The sequence below is a fragment of the Vombatus ursinus genome, unplaced genomic scaffold (assembly GCF_900497805.2).
Source record: "Vombatus ursinus unplaced genomic scaffold, bare-nosed wombat genome assembly UNPS02014791.1, whole genome shotgun sequence".
Taxonomy (NCBI): Eukaryota; Metazoa; Chordata; class Mammalia; order Diprotodontia; family Vombatidae; genus Vombatus; species Vombatus ursinus.
Window position 1 is genome coordinate 11,124,122 of NW_020954569.1, and position 23,578 is coordinate 11,147,699.

The window sequence follows — 23,578 nt, forward strand, 5'->3', positions numbered from 1 at the left end:
GAAGGAAGGAAGGAAGGAAGGAAGGAAGGAAGGAAGGAAGGAAGGAATGACATTGCCCAACTGGAAGTGGTCAAGTGGATCCCCAGTGGGGAGGTACTATTCCCTTTGTTATTAAAGAGAATCAATGATATCAAGAAAGTGAAGTCTCCACTTGCAAGTGAATTGGATTTAAGTGAGCCAGGGTTGTGCAAAGTCACCACCCTCACTCTGTCCTCTGGAGTCCTCTAGGTTCAGTGACAAGCTATAAATCAGGACTACTGGAGATGGCCCTGGATGCAGTGGTAGATCTTCACCTTTTTAAGCTAAGGTCTTTCCCAGGTCTCAGTTTATCTGAGGCAATGTCCATTTAGTGATTAAGGCTAGGGAAGAAATGAGACCAGAAATGGCCTCTTTTACCTAGAGGAAAAAAAACAATCTGGGAGATTTTCTGGCCAAAACAGAAACAATTGCTATCTATATTCACTCTGAGACATCCAAACCAAATGGTGACTAAGTCTTGCTTGGCTTGGGACCTATTATGGGCCAAACAGTGAGACCTAGAGCAATTTGGGTGCAAGGCATGGTCAAGTAAATTTATTTGAATCCCTGATCAAACCTGGAATTCCAATGCTGTAGTTTAAGAAAATATATATGAGACTACATGGGGCAAAAGAGTTAATTGTCCATGATTACATAGGGAACTTGTGTCAGAGGAGGTCCTAGAAATTCAGCTTCCTACTTCTAATCCAATGCTTTTTCCAATAAATTACATAGCCTCTGTGAATATTATCCCTATTGTTGGTGATAATGGAATCATAGGATTCAGAATTGAAGGGAATCAATTTGAAACTTTGAAATCATCAAATAAAACTTCGTCACAAGATGAAGATAAAGGGGATATTGAAACTACAAATATTAGACATTTAATAAATATTTGTTGTATGATATTGTTTGTGGTATATTATAAATATTGTTATATTACATATACAAATATATTATAAAATGCTGTGTTAGACTATTAATCATTATCTTTATGATCTTATTTAAAATATCCTGAAGCTTTAGTTTAAACAAAAAATGAAAACAATGTTTAATACAATTACCTTTGCTCAGCTAGGATGTTTGAAATATATATGTCTTTAAAGGATCATTCCACTTCAGTTTTGTCCCATAAACCAAAGAAAATTTGCATCTTTTTATCCTATCAGTAATAAACAGTTAGACACTTTCATTCTCAAAAGATACTGATGGGGTGGGTGGTTGTTGGTCAGTTTCTACTTTTAAAATTCAGAAAGATAGGAATAAGAGGAAAAAATCTGCTCTTTCCCTTCCCCCCTCCCATTTACTTTTAAATTACATCATTTATGGATTTCATATGCACCTTATGAAATTTTAGCTGGATGAAAACCTTTTTTTTCCCATCTGAATTATAACAGTCTTTCCAAAACTAGATTTATAATGCAAATGCTGACAGGTTCTTAGCTGTAGCAATGTGAATAACATCACTAAGTTCATTATTATTCATTTCAGCTTCAAGGAAACCCAGACTAAAGATTTCTTTTCCACTGCAGACACTGTTCTATGCTTGACTTAACTTAAGATAATGGAAGGAAATCAGTCTTATACATCAATTGATCTAGTTTCATTGTCAAAACAAATTTTAGAAATAATTTAATTCAACCTTGTAAATTATTACTTGCTTGTTTGCATTGGCCCCCAAACCAGAGGATTGGTTAGTGAGTTCACATTGGTCCTGAAAATTCCTTTTTCTCTTTGGATAATTTGGGGGTTAAGCAGAAGTGCTACAAACAAATGTTATTTACTTTGTCAAATTTTATTCCTGTAGTCTTTTCTACTAGAAACAACAGTAAGGCCATTCTAAGCATTCTTTGGGCAGTTAGGTGGAGCAGTTGACAGATCACTGGGGTTGGAATCAGAAACACCTGTGTTCAAATATGACTTCAGACACTTAGTAGCTGTGTGACCCTGTGCAATCACTTCACTGTGTTTGCCTCAATTTCCACATTTGCAAAATCAGCTGGAGAAGAAGATTCCAAAGTACTTCAGTATGTTTGCCAAGAAAACCCAAATGGAGTCACAGAGAGTTTGACACTACTGAAATGAATGAATAACTAAATCGTGCTTTGCTAGTGAACTTCAGGAATAGATAAGTACATTTGACATTTTATTCTACATCACTAATTCATAGTATTCTCTGTGTTTAATAGTTATTTAAAAATCTTCAGAAAAAAACATGGTGTCTCTAAAAATGGATCATATGGTAATAGACACAGATGGACATAACTTAGAAGTCATCAGTTGCAACCTATTCTTTTATGATTAGGAAATTGAGTCCTAAGGAGGTGAAGTGACTTTCCCATTCTCCCATGGGAAGGAAATGATGGAAACAAAATTTAAAGTCAGGTTGTACCATAAATTCTGCCCCTAATTAGGCTGCCAGCTCAAATCAGTCAGTTAAATACCTACTTCTTGTTATTTTAACCAAAAATTCTAATCCAATTTGGAATTTGCTGCAGTGGCAGCAGTAGTGACAGTAGCAGTAATGGTGGTTGTGGTATAGTCAATCTTGTTAGCTGATCCTCATGCAAGTCTAATTTTGGGTGTCCCCCAGGGCTCTGCTCTGGGCCATCTTCTCTTCTCCCTCTATATTATGCTGCTTGGTACCCTTGGTGATCTGATCAGTTTAAATGGATTAAATTATTATCTCTACTTTGATGATTCTCAAGTCTACTTCTTTATATTTAAACTCTCTGTTAACTTCCAGTGTTACATCTCCGAATAATTCAATGTGCCTAACACTGACCTCAGTATGTTCCCCAAATTTCTAACTACTTTGATTACACAATGTAGGGCAGGTAGGTGGTATAGTGAACAGAGAATCAGAGTTAGGAAATCCTGGGCTCAAATTCTGCCTCAGACTCCATGTTATTCTGGGAAGTCGCTGAACCCTGTTTGCCTCAGTTTCCTTATCTGTATAATGAACTGGAAAAAGAAATGGCAAACCACTGTAGTACCTTTGGTAAGAAATTCCCAAATGAGTTCACAAAAAGTTGGACATAACAAAATTATTAATAACAAGAAAAACCACCATGCTCCCAGTCACCTGGGCTCACAACCTAGGTTTGTCATCCTTGACTCCTCACTGTCAATTACCACTGTCAATTTTACCTTTATAACATCACTTATACACATCCCCCTTTCTCCTCTGACACTGCCTCCAAACTAATGCAGGCCCTCATAGCCTAACTCCCAGGACTATTGCAACTGATTGCTAGCTTGTCTGCCTGACACAATTCTCTCTCCACTGTGGTCAGTCCATCCTTGAATGACCAGTCAAAGCGGTCTTCCTAAAGCACAGGTCTGACCATGTCACTGCCCTACTAAAACTCCAGTGGCTCCCCATCACCTACCAGACCAAATTTAAAGAGTTTCTCTTTGTTGTTCAAAGCCCTTCTTAGCTATTTTACCTTACCTTTCCCATCTTACACCTTATGCTCCCCTTATAGCCATTCCATGTACTCTTTGACTCAAGGACACTGGCCTCCTTGCTGTTTCATGAACAAGATACTCCAACACTTGGGAATGGGAATTTTAATGGATTGTCCCCTATGACTAGAATGCTCTTCCTTCTTGTGTCCACTTTCTTGTTTTTCTGACTTCCTTCATGTTCAAGTTAATCACTTTCTACAGAAAGCCTTTCTTAATGCTTCTTAAGTCAAGTGCTTTCTCTGTATTTATTATTTTCTATTTTTTTTCTGTATACAACTTGTTTGTATGCAGTTGTTTGTGTCTTGTCTTCCCTAATAGATTGTATGCTCTCTCCTTTTGCCCCGTCATTTTTTTCCCACATTTACTATTGCTCTTTTAGGATATAAAACTAGTAGTGGTATTACTAGGTCAAAGGGTATGCATGGTTTGATAGTACCTTTGGTCATACTTATAAATTCCTCTACAGAATAGTTGAATCAGTTTACATCTCCACCAACAGAGCATTAATGTCTCATTTTTCCCACATCTCATTTGTCATTTTCCTTTTCTGTCCTATTAGCCAATCTAATTGTGGATGTGGTTTTTCCTTCTTTCTTGAAGAGGACCATGACATAAGGGAGATGATGATGTGACTTGCAATTGACTTTGATTTGAGTGAGGGAGGGCTGTGCAAAGCCCCTTTAAACTAAGGTTGTTTTTTATTTTGTTATTGTTGTTTGTTTTTGTTTTGTTTTAGTTTTTCACTTTGAGTAAATAAGCTTCTTTAAGAAATGACTCAAGGGATGACCCCTTTAATAAAAAAAAAATTCAAACTGGGAGGGGAAGACCCTCAGGGTTGCTGGCCAAAAGACAAACAGTTACTATTTACATTCTCTCTGATCCTGCCCAAAAAATGGTGCTTGGGCAGGGACATAGCATTGTCCAAACCCTGAGATCAAGGGTCTTTCCTTTCCAGTTTGATTTTTTTTAAGGGGCCATCCCTTGAGTCATTTCTTAAAGAGGCACAATCACTGAATGGGTGTTGTCTCACTCAAAGCAAGAACCCAAAAAGACCTTAACTTAAAAGGGTCAAGGTTTCCCACTGCATCCTAGGCCATCTCTCATCCTCCTAACTGATATCTGGCCACTGGACCCAGATGGTTCTGAAGGAGAAAGCAGGGCTGGTGACTTTGCACAGCCCTGCCTCACTCAAATCAAAGTCAATTGCAAGTTATGTCATCATCAACCTAATGTCATGGTCCTCTTAGAGAGGGGAGGACAACCACAACCTGTCCATCCTGCCCAGTTCCAGTTTGGCAACTCAGTTCATTCTGTCCTGTCCTGTCATCTCTCCTCTCCCCTAACCTGAGAGTGTTCTGCCCAAAGGAAGATAAATTTTGATAGCTGAAAGCTATCTAGTTAACTTAAAGTTTATTGGCTAAATTTGTTTCTCAAAGACCAAGCCTAAAGCCAATCTAATAGGTATGAGGTCAAACATCAGAACTGTTTTGGTTTGGATTTCTCCAATCAGTAGTGACAGAGTATTTTTTTTTATTGTTGTAAATACTCCTGGTGACTTCATCTGAAAACTGATCATATTTTGATCACTTATCAATTGGGGAATGGCTCTAATTTTTTATAAATTTTACTTAGTTATCTATATGTTTGAGAAATGAGACTTTTATAAGAGAAACTTGCTTCAATTTTTTTTCACAGTTCCTATTACTCAATGTATTTCTCTCTATCCGATTTCCCCCATTTATTCTATTCTCTCTCTCCTTTCACCCTGTCCTTCCTCAAATGTATTTTGCATCTGACTACCCCCTTCCCCAATCTGCCCTCCTCACTCTCACTTCCTTCCTTCTCTAATCCTCTTCCCCACCTACTTTCCTTTAGAGTAAGATAAATTTCTATACCAATTGTGTGTGTATATTACTCTTTCTTTAAGCCAATTCTGATGAGAGTAAAGTTCTCTCTCTCCCAGCCACTGAAAAGCTTTCTCTTGTCTCTTTTATGTGAAATAATTTGCCTATTCTACATCATCATTTTTCTTTCTCCCAGTATATTCCTCTCTCATCCATCAATTTTCTTTTTAGATATCATCCCTTCATATTCAACTCACACCTGGGTCCTGTCTCTATATACTCCTCCTAAGTACCTTAATAATGGGAAACATCTTATGAGTGACAAATGTCACCTTCCATGTAGGAATGTAAACAATTTAACCTTATTAAACTCCTTATGATTTCCATTTCCTTTTTATCATTCTATGTTCCCCTTGAGTCTTGTATTTGAAAGTCAAATTTTCTATTCAGCTCTGGTCTTGCATCTTCAGTGCTTGAAAGTCCTCTATTGAAGTATTGAATTATTGAATATGCATTTTCCCCCTGAAAGACTACACTCAGTTTTTCTGGGTAGGTGATTCTTGGATGTAATCCTACCTCCTTTACTCTCCAGTATATCATATTCCAAGCCCTCCAATCCTTTAATGTAGAAGCTGCTAAATCTTGTGTTATTCTGATTGTGTTTCCACAGTACTTAAATTGTTTCTGTCTGCTTGGAATATTTTCTCCTTGCCTGGGAACTCTCAAATTTGACTATAATATTCCTTGAAGTTTTCATTTTGGGATCTCTTTCAGAAGGTGATTGGTGGATCTTTCAATTTCTATTTTACCTGCTTGTTCAAGGATATAAGGGCAATTTTCCTTGATAATTTTTTAAAAGATAATGTCTAGGATCTTTTTTTGACAATGGCTTGCAGGTAGTCCAATAATTTTTAGATCATCTCTCTTGGATCTATTTTCAAGGTGAAGTGTTTTCTTTTTTTTTCTTTTTTATTTATTAATAAGTTTATTTATTTTTAGTTTTCAACATTTACTTCCACAAGATTTTGAGTTCCAAATTTTCACCTCATCTCACCCCTCCCCCACCTCAAGATGGCATGCATTCTGAGTACCCCTTCCCCTAGTCTGCCTTCCCTTCTATTTCTTCCCCCTTTCTCTTATCCCTTTCCCCTTCTATTTCCCTGTATGGCAGGATAGATTTCTGTAACCCATTTCCTGTATTTCTTATTTCCCAGTTGCATGTGAAAACATTTTTTTAACATGTGTTTTTAAAACTTTGGGTTCCAAATTTTCTCCCTTCCTCCCTCCCCACCCACTCTCATTGAAAGGCAAGCAACTCAATATAGGCTATACACGTGCAGTGCAAAACACTTCCATAGCAGACATGCTGTGAAAAACTAACTCTATTTCCCTTAATCCTATCCTGCCCCCCATTTATTCTATTCTTTCTTTTGACCCTGTCCTTCCTCAGAAGTGTTTGTTTCTGATTACCCCCTTTCCCCATCTGCCCTCCTCTCTATCATCCCCCTACTCTTTTGTCCCCTTTCCCTCCTATTTTCCTGTAGGGTAAGATAGATTTCCATACCCAATTGAGTGTGTATGATATTCCCTCCTTAAGTTAAATCCTATGAGGATAAGATTCACTCATTCCCTCTCACATTCCCCTGTTTCCCCTCTACTGTAAAAGCCTTTGCCTTTCTGTGTTTTTTTTTAGATAATTTACCCCATTCTACCTCTCCCTTTCTCCATCTCCTAGTATAATCCTCTCTCACCCGTTAATTTTATTCTCCAGATATGACCTTCATCTTTAACTCACCCTGTGCCCTTTATCTATCTATCTATCTGTCTATCTATCTATCTATCTATCTATCTATCTATCTATCTATCTATCTATCTATCTGTCTGTCTGTCTGTCTGTCTGTCTGTCTCTCTGTCTGTCTGTCTATCTATCTATCTATCTATCTATACATATAATTTTTTCCCTCCAACTATCCTAATACTGACAAAGGACTCATGAGTTACAAATATCATCTTTCTATGCAGAAATGTAAACAGTTCAACCTTAATAAGTCTCTTATGATTTCTCTTTCCTGTTTACCTCTTCATGTTTCATTTGAGTCTTGTATTGGAAAGTCAAATTTTTATTCAGCTCTGGTCTTTTCATCAAGAATGCTTGAAAGTCCTCTATTTCACTGAATGACCATGTTTTCCCCTGAAGAATTATACTCAGTTTTCCTGGGTAGGTGATTCTTGGTTGTAATCTTATCTCCTTTGCCCTCCTGAACATTATATTCCATACCCTGCAGTCGCTTAAAGTAGAAGCTGCTAAATCTTGTGTTATCCTGATTGTGTTTCCACAATACTTGAATTGTGTCTTTCTGGCTGCTTGTAATATTTTCCCCTTGACCTGGGAACCCTGGAATTTGGCTACAATATTCCTGGGAGTTTTCCTTTGGGGATCTCTTTCGAGAGGATATCGGTGGATTCTTTCCATTTCTATTTTGCCCTCTGGTTCTAAAATATCAGGGCAATTTCTTTGACAATTTCCCTCCTTAAGTCAAATCCTATGAAGATTTGACAATTCTTGACAATTTCTTGAAAGATGATGTCTAGACTCTTTTTTTTTATCTTGTCTTTCAAATAGTCCAATTATTTTTAAATTCTCTCTTCTGGAACTATTTTCCAGGTCAGTTGTTTTTCCAATGAGATATTTCACATTGTTTTCTGATTTTTCATTCTTTTGGATTTGTTTTACAGTGTCTTGATTTCTCATAAAGTCACTAGCTTCCAATTGCTCTATTCTAATTTTTAAGGAAGTATTTTCTTCAGTAAGCTTTTGGACTTCCTTTTCCATTTGGCCAATTTTGATTTTTAGGGCATTCTTCTCTTCACTGGCTTTTTGGACCTCTTTTGCCATTTGGGTTAGGCTATTTTTTAAGGTGTTGTTTTCTTCACTATTTTTTGGGTTTCCTTTAGTAAGCTGTTAACTTACTTTTCATGATTTTCTTGCATCACTCTCATTTCTCTTCCCATTTTTTCCTCTACTTCTCTTACTTCCTTCTCAAAATCCCTTTTGAGCTCTTCCAAGGCCTCGGACTGATTCTTATTTTTCTTGGAGGCTTTGGATATAGGAGCTTTGACTTTGTTTTCTTCTTCTGGTTGTATGTTTTGATCTTCTTTGTTACCAAAGTAAGATAATATAGTCTGACTCTTTTTGTGCTGCTTGCTCATGATCCCAACCAATTACTTGAGTTTTAAACTATTTGTTAAGGTAAGAGTCTGCTTCCAATATGGAGAATGTACTATCCCAAGCTTCGGGGGTTTGTACAGCTGTTTTCAGAGATTCTTGTAGGGACCTGAAAATTTTTAGTTCTTCCAAGGTGCTATGATAAGGGGCAAGGTGTTTCCTTTCCACCACCACAACAAGCTACACCAAGCCAGCGCTCCTCCTTGCCCTAGGACCACCCCTCAGAACTGTGACCCAGATCCAAGCAAGGACAAAGCAAGAAATTCCTGCCTCAGCACTGGCAAAGAGATCCTTGAAATCCCCCTCTGATCAGCCACTCAATTCCCCCTCAGTCTGTGGGTCAGAAGCTCAGGAGGCAACTGCTGCCCTTGGGGTGGCTGAGACCTAGCTTCTTCACTCACAGCAGTCACAGACTTTTTCCACTGACCTTCTAAGTTGTCTTTGGCATTCATGGGTTGAGAAGTCTGGAAGTCACAACAGCGGCCTGCTATTCAGTCCTCTGAGGCCTGCTCCAGGTTCGCTGTGGCCTGCGTGCCCATGCCAAACTGTCCTTCCTCTCCCCGCCCGGCACGATATACCTTTCCAATCAGCCATCTAGATTTTCTTGGGTTGGAAATTTGTTTTACTCTGTTTTTTTTGTGGGTTCCTCTGCTTTAGAATTTGTTTAGAGCCATTTTTTTATAAGTATTTGGAGGGGTTTGAGGGAGAGCTCAAGCAAGTCACTGCTTTCCCTCTGCCATCTTGACTCTGCCCCCATCAGTTGTTTATTCAATGAGATATTTCACAATGTTTTCTATTTTTTTTTATTCTTTTGGTTTTGTTTTACTGTTTCTTGATTTCTCATGAAATCATTAGCTTCCATTTGCTCCATTGTAATTTTTGAGGAATTATTTTCTTCAGTGAATTTTTGTACTTCCTTTTCACTTGGCCAATTCTGCTTTTAAAGCAGTCTTCTCTTCATTGGCTTTTTACACTTTTTTGCCCTTTGGATTATTGTGTTTTTTAAGGTTTTCTTTTCTTTAGCATTTTTTTTGTGTCTACCAAATTATTGATTCATTTTTCATTATTTTCTTGCATCACTCTCATTTCTCTTTCCATCTTTTTCTCTGCCTCTCTTACTTGATTTTCTAAATTCTTTCTGAGGTCTTAGAGCAATTCATATTTTTCTTGGAAGCTTTGAATGTAAGAGCTTTTACTTCATTGCATTCTTCTAAGTGTGTGTTTTGATCTTCTTTGTCACTTAAGTCACTTTCGATAGGATTTTTTTTTTATTTTCTCAGCCTATTACTTGACATTAATCTCTTTGTTAAAATAGGGTTTGCTTCCATTGTGGAGGATGCATTATCCCCAGCTTCAAGAGTTTTGTGCAGCTGTTTTCAGAGATACTACTATGGACCTATGAGTTTTCAGTATATCCAAGGTGATATGATTTAAGGAGAGGTGTTTACTACTTTCTTGGCCTGCTCTCTGGTCTGTGAGTGACCACTAGCACTCTTTTCTGCCTGGAAATGTGACAAGGTTCCCCCCTTCACTGTGGCAGCAAACTCTGTTATGCTAGTGCTCCTCCATGCTCTTGGACTGTCACCCAGATCCAGGGCAAAGCAACATTGTCTTGCCTTAGTGTTAGCAAAAAGACCCCATAATCTCTTTCTGACCAGTTGTTAAACCCCCTTACCATCTATTGACTGAGAGCTCTGGAAGCAGTCACTGGAACTGCTAATTCAGTCATTCCCAAGGCCTGCTCCTGGTTTGCTATGTCTGTGCTGGTGTGGCCTGCATTGGTCTCACTCCGGTGCAACAGATCTTTCTTGCTGACTTTCTAAGTTGTCTTTTGTGTCTATGGGCTGAGAGGTCTGGAAACCACCATGGCTGCCACTGATTCAGTAACCTGAGGCCTTCTCCCAGTTTGCTGGGGCACTGTCTGCACTGGCACAGGGTGTGCTGGACTGGGCTTCTCTCTCATGCTGGTGCAACAAACCTTTCCTTCCAATCTTCCAAGTTGTCTTGGACTATAAATTTCTTTCAGTCCATCTTTTTATCATTTCTGATGCTCTAAAATTTGTTTAGAGTCTTTTTTGAAAGGTATTTGCAGAGGTTTAGGGAGACCTTGGGTGAGTCCCTGCCTTTACTCAACCCTCTGGCTCTGCCTCTTCCTACATTCTTTACATTTATGTAGCACATTACAAAGTGTATTGCTGCTCATCACAATTGATTTTCTTTAACGATCCTTTGATGAATGAGGAAGAATGTTGTTGTGGATAGGAAGAGTTGTCCTTTGAATCAGGAAAAAAACCTGGTTCAAATCTTGGATCTGGATCAGGTTTTCTGTGTGACTATGGGATAATCACTTAAAATCTCAGCATCTCCTAAGCAAACTTCTAAGACTATAAGTTACAGAACAGTTGTTAATTGATTTTGCTTTGGTTAAGAGTTTTCTCACCGGGAGTTCTTGATAACAATGAAATAACAGGTCTAAGAAAGCAAAAGAATCCATAAAGAAACATCAAAACATCAAAACAAAAGAAAAAAGCAATCCTATGTGGTGTAGAAGAATTAGTTGCTATGGTGCTCATTTTATAGCTATAGAAAATGAGGTTCAGAAAAGAATACATGACTTGTGAATAGTCATAAAAGTAATTTTGTGGTAAAGAAATGACTATGTTAGAAGTCTTGCAAATTCACTCTTTTTATGGCACCTTGTTATTCTAAACCAAGTTTGTCAAAAACCATTTCACTTAGGAAGATACCACAATAAATTATAAATAGTGCCTCATTACTATCGACATTTATAGACATTTTATCATTTATTTTAATTTCTTGAGATTGTCAGTTTTATGTAGCAGTGAGAAGCAAAAAATTTTATTTTATATAGTTCTTCACATCTGCTAAATAACACTAGTCCAGTCATCTCTCCCTTTTGTGAAGTATGAATCCATACATCAGGAGAACAGAGAAGTCTTATTTCATTTTAATAGTAGAACACTGAGAGGAAATAATATTCTGCTGGAACTTATCTTTCAGTTCAATTCTTAGTTAAATTGTGGTTGCTGAGTCATTTTCAGTCATGTACAACTTTTCTTGATCTTATTTAGGGTTTTCTCAGCAAAGATACTGGATTGGTTTGACATTTCTTTTTCCAGCTCATTTTACAGATAAGGAAACTGAGGCAAAGAGGATTAAGTGACTTGCTTGGGGTCGCATAACTAGTATGTGTCTGAGGCCATATGTGAATTCAGGAAGATTAATCTTCTTGACTTCATGGCCAGACCTCTATCCAATGTACCATTTAGCTGCTTCTTAATTAAATACATAATCTCAAAAGTGTTTTATGCTTTAAAATAATAGGTAAAAAGAAAAAATTTTAACTCAGTGTTATAAATTACTGTTCAATATGATTGATTCATAAATGATCTTTACATGTATGGTCAAATTACTCTTTAAGTAGCTCTTTTCTCTTAGAAAATATCACATTTCTATATGTATGTATGTATACATATATGTATATATATGTATGTGTGTGCATATTATGTATATATGAAGAAAATAGGCTGCAGTTACATGACTACCCACAGTTACAGGATGAATAAATATATAGATGTCTGTTATTTATAATTATTTTCTCATGAAGATTTTCTATTCCTTTAAAGAACAATGTGTGATAGTAAGAAAAAAGGAAGGAAGGAAGGAGGGAAGGAAGGAAGGAAGGAAGGAAGGAAGGAAGGAAGGAAGGAAGGAAAGAAGAAAGGAAGGAAGGAGGGAAAAAAGGAAGGAAGGAAGGAAGGAAGGAAGGAAGGAAGGAGGGAGGGAGGGAGGGAAGAAGGAAAAAAGACATATTGGAATAATGGAATGAGAAAAGCACTCAGTCAATCTGCAATTTGAAGGTCAGAGTTCAAATCGTAGTCCCAACAATTAATTTCTGTATAACCTTGGGCAACTTACTAAAGCTGTCAGAGCCCTAGTATTTCTCATAAGTAAATGAGAATGATAATAAAGGTCCTAATTACTTGATAAAATTGTTGTAAGACTAAAATGAGGTAAAGTATGTGAGAATACTTTATAACTATAAAATATTATTTAAATATATGATGATCTTATTAATATCACATTGAAATAGTACCTGTGTAGAGTTAGAAAGTATTTTTTTATGTGTGACACTTGGCACTTTCTTTTATACATTTCGGTGCACTTCATGTAATTCAGATTTCCTGACACCAAATGCCCTGATCATTTGATCTTAATTGTATGAGTCAAGTGTTTTCAGGGATTTTATGGTTTATGTTGTCTTTATGCAGATGGCTATCCATGACTTTGCCAGAATTTATTTACAAATATTTTTCACTAGCAACATATTGTAATGCCTGAATTAGCCTTGAGTTACTGAAGGCTTTTCAAGAAGAAGTACAGATTCCACCAAGTGCTTCTAAACTTGAAAGCTTTCAACTATAAGCCCATCAATGTATGTATGTTATTGCACAATGGCACCCAAATTGAGAGAGATTTGACCTAGCTAAGTATAAGAAGGCTCATCACAAGAATATTGAGTACCAGCTGATGTTTTGAGGGTAAGGAAGAGTATAACAACTTATGCAGTCTATCTACTAAGGCAAAGACATGCTGTCATGTAATGACATAACCATATCTATAAAATAAGGGAGTCTTGTATAATTTTGCTGGTGTTTAGATATTTACAAATATCTTTTAAAATGGCCAAGAAAGTTATGTCACTAAACTCTTTGAAGATGTTACCTATAAAATTGTTTTAAAACAAAAAGAAATCTGCAATGCAATTCAATGGCTTTATCAATAAACCTTAACTTACACCATTTTAAGTTGAATCTTGCCTTCAAGTTTTTGTTTTAATTTTTTCTCACAATACTTGGCATGAGAGTTAAGCTATTCCTTCACTGAAATTTGTCTTTGCTATTAGGCATCAATAATTACAGGGACAAAGATGAGGACAAAGATGATTATTTTCTCCACTTTTATGAAATTTAAACATTAAATTGCTTACATACATATTTCTCATTTGAATCATAATTGTGTGTTCAGTAGAACATTGTGCAAAATGAAAAAAAAAATTGAGACACAAAGTGATTAACTTTCCATGATCACTTGTTTAGAGGTAGTAATAACAATCCCTAGAACCTAGATCGTTTGATTTCTCATAGTTTTTCATTGCTTCTTACCAAATATGATGGTTTAGAAGATTTACTTTTGAGGTACCGTCTGTGTCTGTTTCATTTTGAGCTCCCTATTTAAGGAATTCTCACATATCCCACCCAATTTTCTGCATTTTGGAAGCCTTAATAGAAATGAGGACATCATGTACTTGTGTGATCCATTTGACAAGATTGAAAACAAAAATCCAGAAACCAGAGGTTAAAGCAAGAAAACACAGTCTGGGTTAAGAAGCAACAGTGACTCCAAAGTCAAAGTATGATAAAGAGAGTTAGTGAGGAAAGCAACTCAGAGGGAAAAGCTCAATGCTTCAAATAATCCAAATTTTCTTAATATAAATGAGTTGGAATTATTGTTATAGCAATAGAAAGTTAGCCATGACCTTGTCTCTCTTCTTACCTATTCCCCTGATAAGAAGAAACAGATTTGTGTATTTAATTATAAGAAGGTGGGGAAGGGGTAGCATGGAGTACTTCCTATGGAGCAGGTTGTGAACTTGCACTTTCTTCAGTGGGACGTGTGCTTTACTAGCCCCTTGCTAAAATTCATGTGCTATATATAACTCAGGATGACATGAAATTCCTTATTGGTTCCCACTACAAGAAGGTGTACCAAAGAGGATTGGCCAATTAGCACTATGGGGAACAAACTTATACAGAGGAACTATTCCCGAGTTTAATAAATCATAAAACCTGTAGAAAGATGTTACCCTTTCATTTTGAGATCCATACATTACTATATATCAACTGAGCCTTCAGCAGAAATGTAGAGAGGGGATTTTTCCCCTTCCCCATCCAGTAGCAAGCAACGACAACCACAAGCACATGGTCGAAAAATTATATACTTGTTGAGATGAGCTAGACACTGGAGTTCAGTTCCCTATCTCTCTGTTTGGCTTTGTGTTTCTTCTCCTGAGGGCAGGTCACCAAGTACTACCCCTAACAGATGAATAATTCTTATCTTAGCCTTTACCCTGTGCTTTTGAGGATTCTTGGACTCTCTCCATTTTTCTTTGGGCCCGATTTCTGAATCTCTGCACTTTTTCTCCACTTTCTTCACTCTGAACCAATACTTTCCTTTTCCCATTGCTTTTCAGGTTCGATATACATGGTGTGTCCTCCATTAGAACATAAACTGCTTAGAGGCAAGGGCTTTCTTTTTTTTTTGCTTCTATTTGTATCCTCAGCACTTTTCACAATGCCTAGAACAAATAAATGCTTAATAAATGTTTGTTGACTACTTTTGTTGACTTGGTTTCTAAATCAATACTCACTGACCATTAGGAAATTTTCCTCATTGACTAAGCTTCTTTTCAGAAAAGAAGATGACCTCTGAAAAGATGATCTTTCCAAAAATATATTTTAAGTCTTTTTCCCCTAAGTTCGAAGTTGTTGTTGTTGTTGTTTTTTCTAATCTCGCTCCATCCCCTCCTATACTCACTGAAAAGACAAGCAATATCATACACATTATACATGTGAAGGCATGTGAATCATATTTCCATATTAATTATGTTTTTAAAAATGCAAGAAAAAGAATTTTTAAAAAAATTGAATCCACACTCAGAGTTTATTAGTTCTGTCTCTTGGAGGTAGACAACATTTTTCAAGTGTTTTGGAAATAAATGGATCATTGCGCTGATCAGAATAGCTAAGTCATTCTGTGTTGATCATCATTGCAATGCTGCTGATGCTGTATACATGATTCAGATTCTGATCACTTCACTTTGTATCAGTTCATAAATCTTCTCAGGTTTTCCTAAAACCATCCTCTTCATCATTTCTTACTGCACGATAGTCTTCTATCACAATCATAGACCTCAACTTGTTTGGTCACTTCCCAATTGATGGGTTTCACCTCAATTTCAAATTTTTTGCCACCAAAAAAAAAGCTGCTATGGCATTTTATACCTATAAATCCTTCACCCTTTTGTTTGATCTTTTTGAGATACAGATCTACTAGTGGTATTGCCAGGTGAAAGAGTGTTCACATTTTTTTAGCCCTTTGGACATAATTCCAAAGTATTCTCCAGAATGGTTCACAACGAGTTCACAACTCCACCAGCAATACATCAGTGCTATTTTCCCACAACCCCTACAGCATTTGCCACCCCCCATCTTTTTTATGTCATGTTAGCTAATGGTGGTTAACTGAGGTGGTACCTCAGTGTTATTTCAGTTTGCGTTTCTCTAATTGTTTATATTTGAGCATTGTTTCAGATGACTAATGATGCTTTGATTTTTTTTCCAAAAACTGCCTGTACATACATAGATAGAGAAATGGATGAACAGATAGATAGATAGAAAGTTGATACATAGATAGATCATTTACCATTTATTGAAGAATTAATTTTATTTTTATAAAATTGGCTTAGTTTTCTATACATAAAAGAAACTGGGTGTTTATCAGAGAAAGTTGATATGAAATATCTTCCGTATAATATTGCTTCCCTTTAAATTGTTTCTATTGTGATTTTATTTGTACAAAAGACTTTTAAATTTCATATAATCAAAATTACCAAAAGGGGAGCCACAATGGCAGAGTAAAAGCAGAGACTCGCTTGAGCTCTCCCGCAAACCCCTCCAAAACAGCCACAAAAATGATTCTTAAAAAATTTTCCAACACATAAGAGAGAGTGAAGCAAATTTCCAACCTGGATGGTTGACAGGAAAGGTCTGTTACATCTGGCTGGGAGAGAAGCACAGTCTAGCATGGACTGCACAGGCACAGATCAGGCCCCAGCAGACCTGAAGCAGGGCATGAATCATAAGCAGCTGTGGAAGTTTCCAGACTTCTCAACCCACAAACACCAAAGAAAACATAGAAGTTCAATAGGAAAAGTTTGTTGGACCTGGGTGAGAGAGGAGTGCAGGCCACCCCTGGCCCCAGCATAGCCTCAAGGCAGTGGCAGCAGCACCAGCATCAGCAGTGTCTGCGTCTGGAGATCTCAGGCCACAGATGGTAAGGGAATTGAACAACTAATCAGGAGATTATGGTATAGCTTTGCTGGCACTGAGGGCAGACTCTATTGTTCTGTCCATAATTGGATCTGAGTCACAGTCCGTGGTAGCAGTCCTGGGATGAGGAGGAGTACTGGCATAACAGAGGTTGTGCCAGCACTGGAAGGGGAACCCTCTTCACAGTTCCAAGGCAGAAAAGAGTGCTTATGGTCACTCACAGATGAGAGCACAGGCCAGGAAAGTAGTAAACACCTCTCCTTTAGATCATACCACCTTGGAAGACTTGAAAACTTATAGGTTGCTATAAGTATCTCTGAAAACAGCTACAAAAAACCCCTGAAACTTAGTACAGAAACCCTCCATACTGGAAACAGAGCTCTACCTTAACAAAGAGTTAAAAAGTCAGTAGGCTGGGAAAATGAGCAAACAGCAGAAAAACCTCATAATATAGAATCTTTGGTGAAAAGGAAGATCAAAACATAAAATCAGAAGACAATAAAGTCAAAGCTTCTACATCCAAAGTCTCCAAGAAAAATATGAATCGATTCCAGGCCACGGAAAAGCTCAAAAAAGATTTTGAAAATCAAGGAAGAGAAGTAAAGAAAAATAATGAGAGAAATGAGAGTGATGCAAGAAAATCATGAAAAACAAGTTAACAAGCTAAAGGATACCCAAAAAATACTGAAGAAAATAACACCTTAAAAATAGATTACCTGGAGTCAGGAAGACTTGAGTCCTGGAGTCAGGAAGACCTGAGTTCAAATCTGGCCTCAGACATGTAACACTCACTAGCTGTGTAACTCTTTGGAAGTTACTTAACCCCAGTTGTCCTCACAAAAAGACAAAAAACAAAAAAAGCAATAACAACAACAACAACAAAAGATAGATTAGATCGAATGGCAAAAGAGGTCTGAAAAACCAATGAGTGGAAGAATGCCTTAAAATGCAGAATTGGGCAAATGGAAAAGGAGGTCCAAAAGCTCACTGAAGAAAATAATTCCTTAAAATTAGAATGGAGCAAATGGAAGCTAATGACTCTATGAGAAATCAAGAAATTATTTTTATTAATTTATTTTGTTTTATCAACAATTACTTCCATAACCTTGTGACTTTTAAATTTTTCTCCCCCTCCCTCCACTCCTCCCCAAGATAGCATATAATCTGATATAGGCAATACATATATATTCCTATTAAACATATTTTCACATTAGTAATATTGGAAGGAAGAATTAGAACCAATAGGAAGAACCACCAGAAAGAGGTAACAAAACAAAACAGAAAAAAAAATACCAATAGTATATTTCAATCTGTATTCAAACTCTATAGTTCTTTCTTTGGATGTGGATAGCATTTTCCATCATGAGACCTATGGAGATGTCTTAGATCCTTGCATTGCTAAGAAGGGCTAACTGTATCAACTTTAGTCGTCATATAATGTGGCTTTTACTGTGTACAACGCTCTTCTGGTTCTGCTCACTTCACTCAGCATCAGTCTATACAAGTCTTTCCAGGTTTTTCTGAAGTCCATCTGTTCATCATTTCTTATGGCACACTAGTATTCCATTACATCCATATACCACAACTTGTTCGCCCATTCCCCAATTGATGGGCATTCCCTCAATTTCCAACTCTTTGCCACCATGAAAAAAGGTGCTATAAATATTCTTTTGATACAAATGTGGTGCTGATACCTAAACTGGGAAGAGTCAAAACAGAGAAAGAAAATTATAGACCAATTTCCCTAATGAATATAGATGCAAAATTTTTAAATAAAATATTAGTAAATAGATTACAGAAACATCACAAGAATAATACATTATGACCAGGTAGAATTTATACCAGGAATGCAGGGCTGATTCAATATTAGGAAAACTATCAGCATAATTGATCATAGCAACAACAAAACTTAGAGAAACCACATGATCATCTCAAAAGATGCAGAAAAAACTTTTGACAAAATACAACACCTATTCCTATTAAAAACCCTAGAGAGCATAGGAATAAATGGAGTCTTCCTTAAAATAATAAGTAGCATCTACCTAAAACCTTCAAGGGGACTAGCTAGAAGCATTTCCAATAAGATTGGGGAAGAAACAAGGATGTCTATTATCACCACTGTTGTACAATATCGTACTGGCACCATTAGCTTTAGCAATAAGGTATTAGAATAGGCAAAGAAGAAACAAAGTTGTCACTCTTTGCAGATGATATGATGATATACTTAGATAATCCTAGAGAATCAAGTAAAAAACTATTAGTAAAAATAAAAAACTTTAGCAAAGTTGTAGGTTATAAAATAAACCCATATAGGTAATCAGCATTTCTATATATTACCAACAAAGCCCAAAAACAAGACATAGAAAGAGAAATTCCATTTAAAGTTACTGTAGACAATATAAAATACTTCGGAGTCCACCTACCGAAACAAACCCAGGATACATCCCATATAGTTATATGAACACAATTACAAAAACGTTTTTCACATAAGTACAGTCAGATCTAAATAATTGGACATCAAGAAATTATAAAACAAAATCAAAAGAATGAACAAAAAATAGAAGACAATATGAAACATCTCATTGGAATACAAGTAACTTGAAAAATAGATCCAGGAGACATAATTTAAAAATTATTAGACTACCTGGACTATATGATCAAACTATTGGACTACCTGGATTGCATGATCAAAAAAAGAGCTTAGACATTATCTTTCAAAAAATTATAAAGGAAAATTACTCTGATATTCTAGAAATAAGGGATAAAACAGAAATGGAAAGAATCCACTGAGGTCCTCCTGAAAGTTAACCCAAAAGAAAAACTCCCAGTAATATTATAGCCAAATTCCAGAGTTGCCAAGTCAAGGAGGAAATATTTTAGGCAGTCAGAAAGAAACAATTTAAGTACTGTGCAAACACAATCAGGATAACACAGGATCTAGTAGCTTCTATATGGTGCTGATACCTAAACTGGGAAGAGTCAAAACAGAGAAAGAAAATTATAGACCAATTTCCCTAATGAATATAGATGCAACATCTAGTAGTATCAGGGGGCTTGGAATATGATATTCCAGAGGTCAAAGAAGCTAGGATTAAAACCAAGAATCACCTATCCAGCAAAACTGAGTGTAATCAATGAGGGATAAAATTGATATTCAATGATGTAGAGGACTTTAAAGAATACTTCAGAAGCTAGAGCTAAATAGAAAAATTGACTTTCAAATACAACACTCAAGAGAAGCATGAAAAGGTAAACAGGAAAGAGAAATCATAAGGCATTTATTAAAGTTGAACTCTTTACATTCCTACATGGAAGGATGACATTTGTAACTAATGAGACCTTTTTGATTATTAGGTTAGTTAAAGGGAAAATAGAGATAGATAGAGAGATAGATAGCGATAGAGGGAGGGAGTACAGGGTGAGTTGGATATAAAGGTATACTATATAAAAGTAAAATTAAGGGGTGAGAGAGGAAAGCACTGGGAGAAGGGGAAAGGAGGAGGTAGCGTGGGGTAAATTATCATGCATAAAAGAGGCTATAAAAACTTTTACAGTAGAGGAGAAGAGGGAGGAAGGTGAGAGGGAATGAATGAACATTACTGTTGTCAGATTTGGTTTAAGGAGGTAATAACATTCACACTCAATTAGGTAAGGAAATCTTTCTTATCCTATATGAAAATAGGGGGAAGGGGATAAAAGCGGGGTAATAGATGGGTGGCAGATTAGGGGAGGGGGTTATCAGAAGCAAACACTTTTAAAGAGGGACAGAGTCAAAGTAGAAGAATAGAATAAATTTGCATGACTCCACATATGTAACTTTTATCAAATTGCTTGCCTTCTCAATCATTGTGGGTGGGGAGGGAGGAAGAGAGAGTATTTGAACTCAAAGCTTTAAAAATGAATGTTAAAAATTGTTTTTAAATGCAATTGGGAAATGAGATATAAAGGCAATGGGGTATAGAAATCTATCCTGTCCTACAGGAAAATAGAAGAAGGGGATAAGAGAAAGATGATGATAGATGGAAAGGCAGATTCAGGGAAAAGGTAATCAGAATGCATGTTGTCATAGGGTTGGGGGAGGGGAGAGATGGGGAGAAAATTTTGAACTCAAAATCCCTTGGAAGTGAATGTTGAAAACTAAAAATAAATTAATTAATTAAAATTTAAAAATATCCAATTTACCTCATGTGACCTTCTCCATCTCTTGTTTCTTCATAAAATCTTACATTATTAATAGAACTGAGTTATTTTTCCATGCTTCCCTAATTTACTTATGATATCATTCACATCTAAATCTTGAAATCATTTTGACTTTATATGTTATGATCTTATATTAATATATATTAATGATATATGGTATGAGATGCTGGTCTATGCATAATTTCTGTTAAACTCCTTTCAAGTTTTCCCAGTAGTATTTGTCAAATAGTGAACTCTTGCCTCAAAAAATTGGGTCTTTGCATTTATCAAACAATAGATTACTATGGTCATTTGCTTCTTTATATTTATATCTATTTTATTCCATTGATGTATCAATTTTTTTTTTATCCAGAACCAGATTGTCTTGATGATTATCACTATTCAATGTAGGTTGGAATCTGCTAGGCCAACTTTTTTCCCTTTTTTTTCATTGATTCCCTTGACATTTTTGACCTTTTGTTGTTCCTAATGAATTTGCTATTATTTTTTCTACCTCAAATAAAATATTTCCTTGGTACTTTGAATGGAATGGCACTGAATAAATAAATTAATTCGGGTATAGTTGTCATTTTTATTATATTGGCTCTACCTACCCATGAGCAACACATGTTTCTACAATTGTTTTGATCTTTCTTTATTTGTATGAAAAGTACTTTCTAACTGTATTTACATAGTTCCTTGATTTGTCTTGGTAGGTAGACTTTTAAGTATTCTATATGGTCTGCAGTTATTTTAAATGCAATTTATCTTTCATTCTCTTCCTGCTAGGTTTTTCTGGTAATATAGAAAAATGCTGATGATTTATGTGGGTTTACTTTATATTCTTCAACTTTGCTAAAGTTGCCAATTGTTTCAACTAGGTTATTTTATTTGATTCTCAAGGATTTTCTAAGTATAACATCATCATATGTGCAAAGAGTGATAATTTTGTTCCCTTGTTACTTAATCTTATTCTTTCAATTTATATTTTCATCTCATTGCTATAGTTATCTTTTCAAGTAAAATACAAAATAATAACGGTGATAATGGAACATTTTTGCTTCACTTCTGATCTCATAGTTTATTCCTATTATAAATATTGCTTGCTCTCAGTTTTGATAGATTCTACTTCTCATTTTAAGAAAAGTTCCATTTTCCTGTGTTTTTTTAGTATTTTCAATAGAAATAGATGTTCTATTTTCTTTAAAAAATTTCTGCCATCCATTGCTATAATGATATGAGTTTTGTCATTATTATTATTGATAACAATTATGCTTACAATTTTCCTGATATTGAACTAAGCCTGTATTCCTGATGTAAATACCAAAGTCACAGAGTATGATCTTTGTAATAAATTGCTATAATCTCCTTGCTAACATTTTATTTAAAATATTTGCATTGCTATTCATTAAGGAAATTGGTCTACAGTTTTCTTTCTCTGTCTTTGTTCTCCCTGGTTTAAGTATCACAACCATATTTGTATTATAAAAAGAAAGTTTTGCAGGACTCATTTTACCTATTTTTCTTTTTTTAAATAAATTTATTTATTTTTAGTTTTCAACATTTATTTCCACAAGATTTTCAGTTCCAAATTTTCTCCCCATCTCATCCCTCCTCCTACCCCAAGATGGCATGCATTCTGAATACCTCTTCTTCTAATCTGCCTTCCCTTCTATCTCTCACCCTGTTCTCTTATTTCCTTTGCCTTCAATTTTCCTATAGGGAAGGATAGATTTCTATATCCCATTTCCTGTATCTTATTTCCCAGTTGCATGTAAAGACAATTTTTTGTTAACTTTTGTTTTTAAAATTTTGGGTTCCAAATTTTCTCCCTTTCTCCCTCCTCATTCACCTTCATTGAGAAGGCAAGCAACTCGATACAGGTTATACATGTGCAGTCATGCAAAACACTTCCATAGTAGTCATGTTTTGAAAAAACTAACTATATTTCCCTTCATTCTATCCTGCCCCCCATTTATTCTCTTCTCTCTTTTGTCCCTGTTCGTCCTTAGAAATGTTTGCTTTTATTACCCCCTCCCCCAATCTGCCTTCCCCTCTATCATCCCCCTACTCTCTTGTCCCCTCCCCCCCATTTTCCTGTAGGGTAAGACAGATTTTCATACACAATTGAGTGTGTATATTATTCTCTCCTTAAGCCAAATCTGATGAGAATAAGATTCACTCATTCCCTCTCACCTTCCCCCATTTCCTACACTGTAAAAGCTTTTTCTTTTCTGTTTTATGTGAGATAATTTACACCATTCTACCTCTCCCTTTCTTCTTCTCCTTGTATAATCCTCTCTCACCCCTTAATTTTATTCTCCAAATATCACTCCTTCATCTTCAACTCACCTTGTGCCATCTATCATTCTATCTATCTTTCTATCTATCTATCTATCTATCTATCTATCTATCTATCTAAATACATACATATATTTTTCCCTCCCACTACACTAATACTGACAAAGGACTCATGAGCTACATATATCATCTTTCCATGCAGGAATGTAAACATTTCAACCTTAATAAGTCTCTTATGATTTCTCATTCCTGTTTACCTCTTCATGTTTTACTTGAGTCTTGTATTTGAAAGTCAAATTTTCTATTCAGCTCTGGTCTTTTCATCAAGAATGCTTGAAAGTCCTTTGTTTCACTGAATGTCCATTTTTTCACCTGAAGGATTATGCTCAGTTTTGCTGGATAGGCAA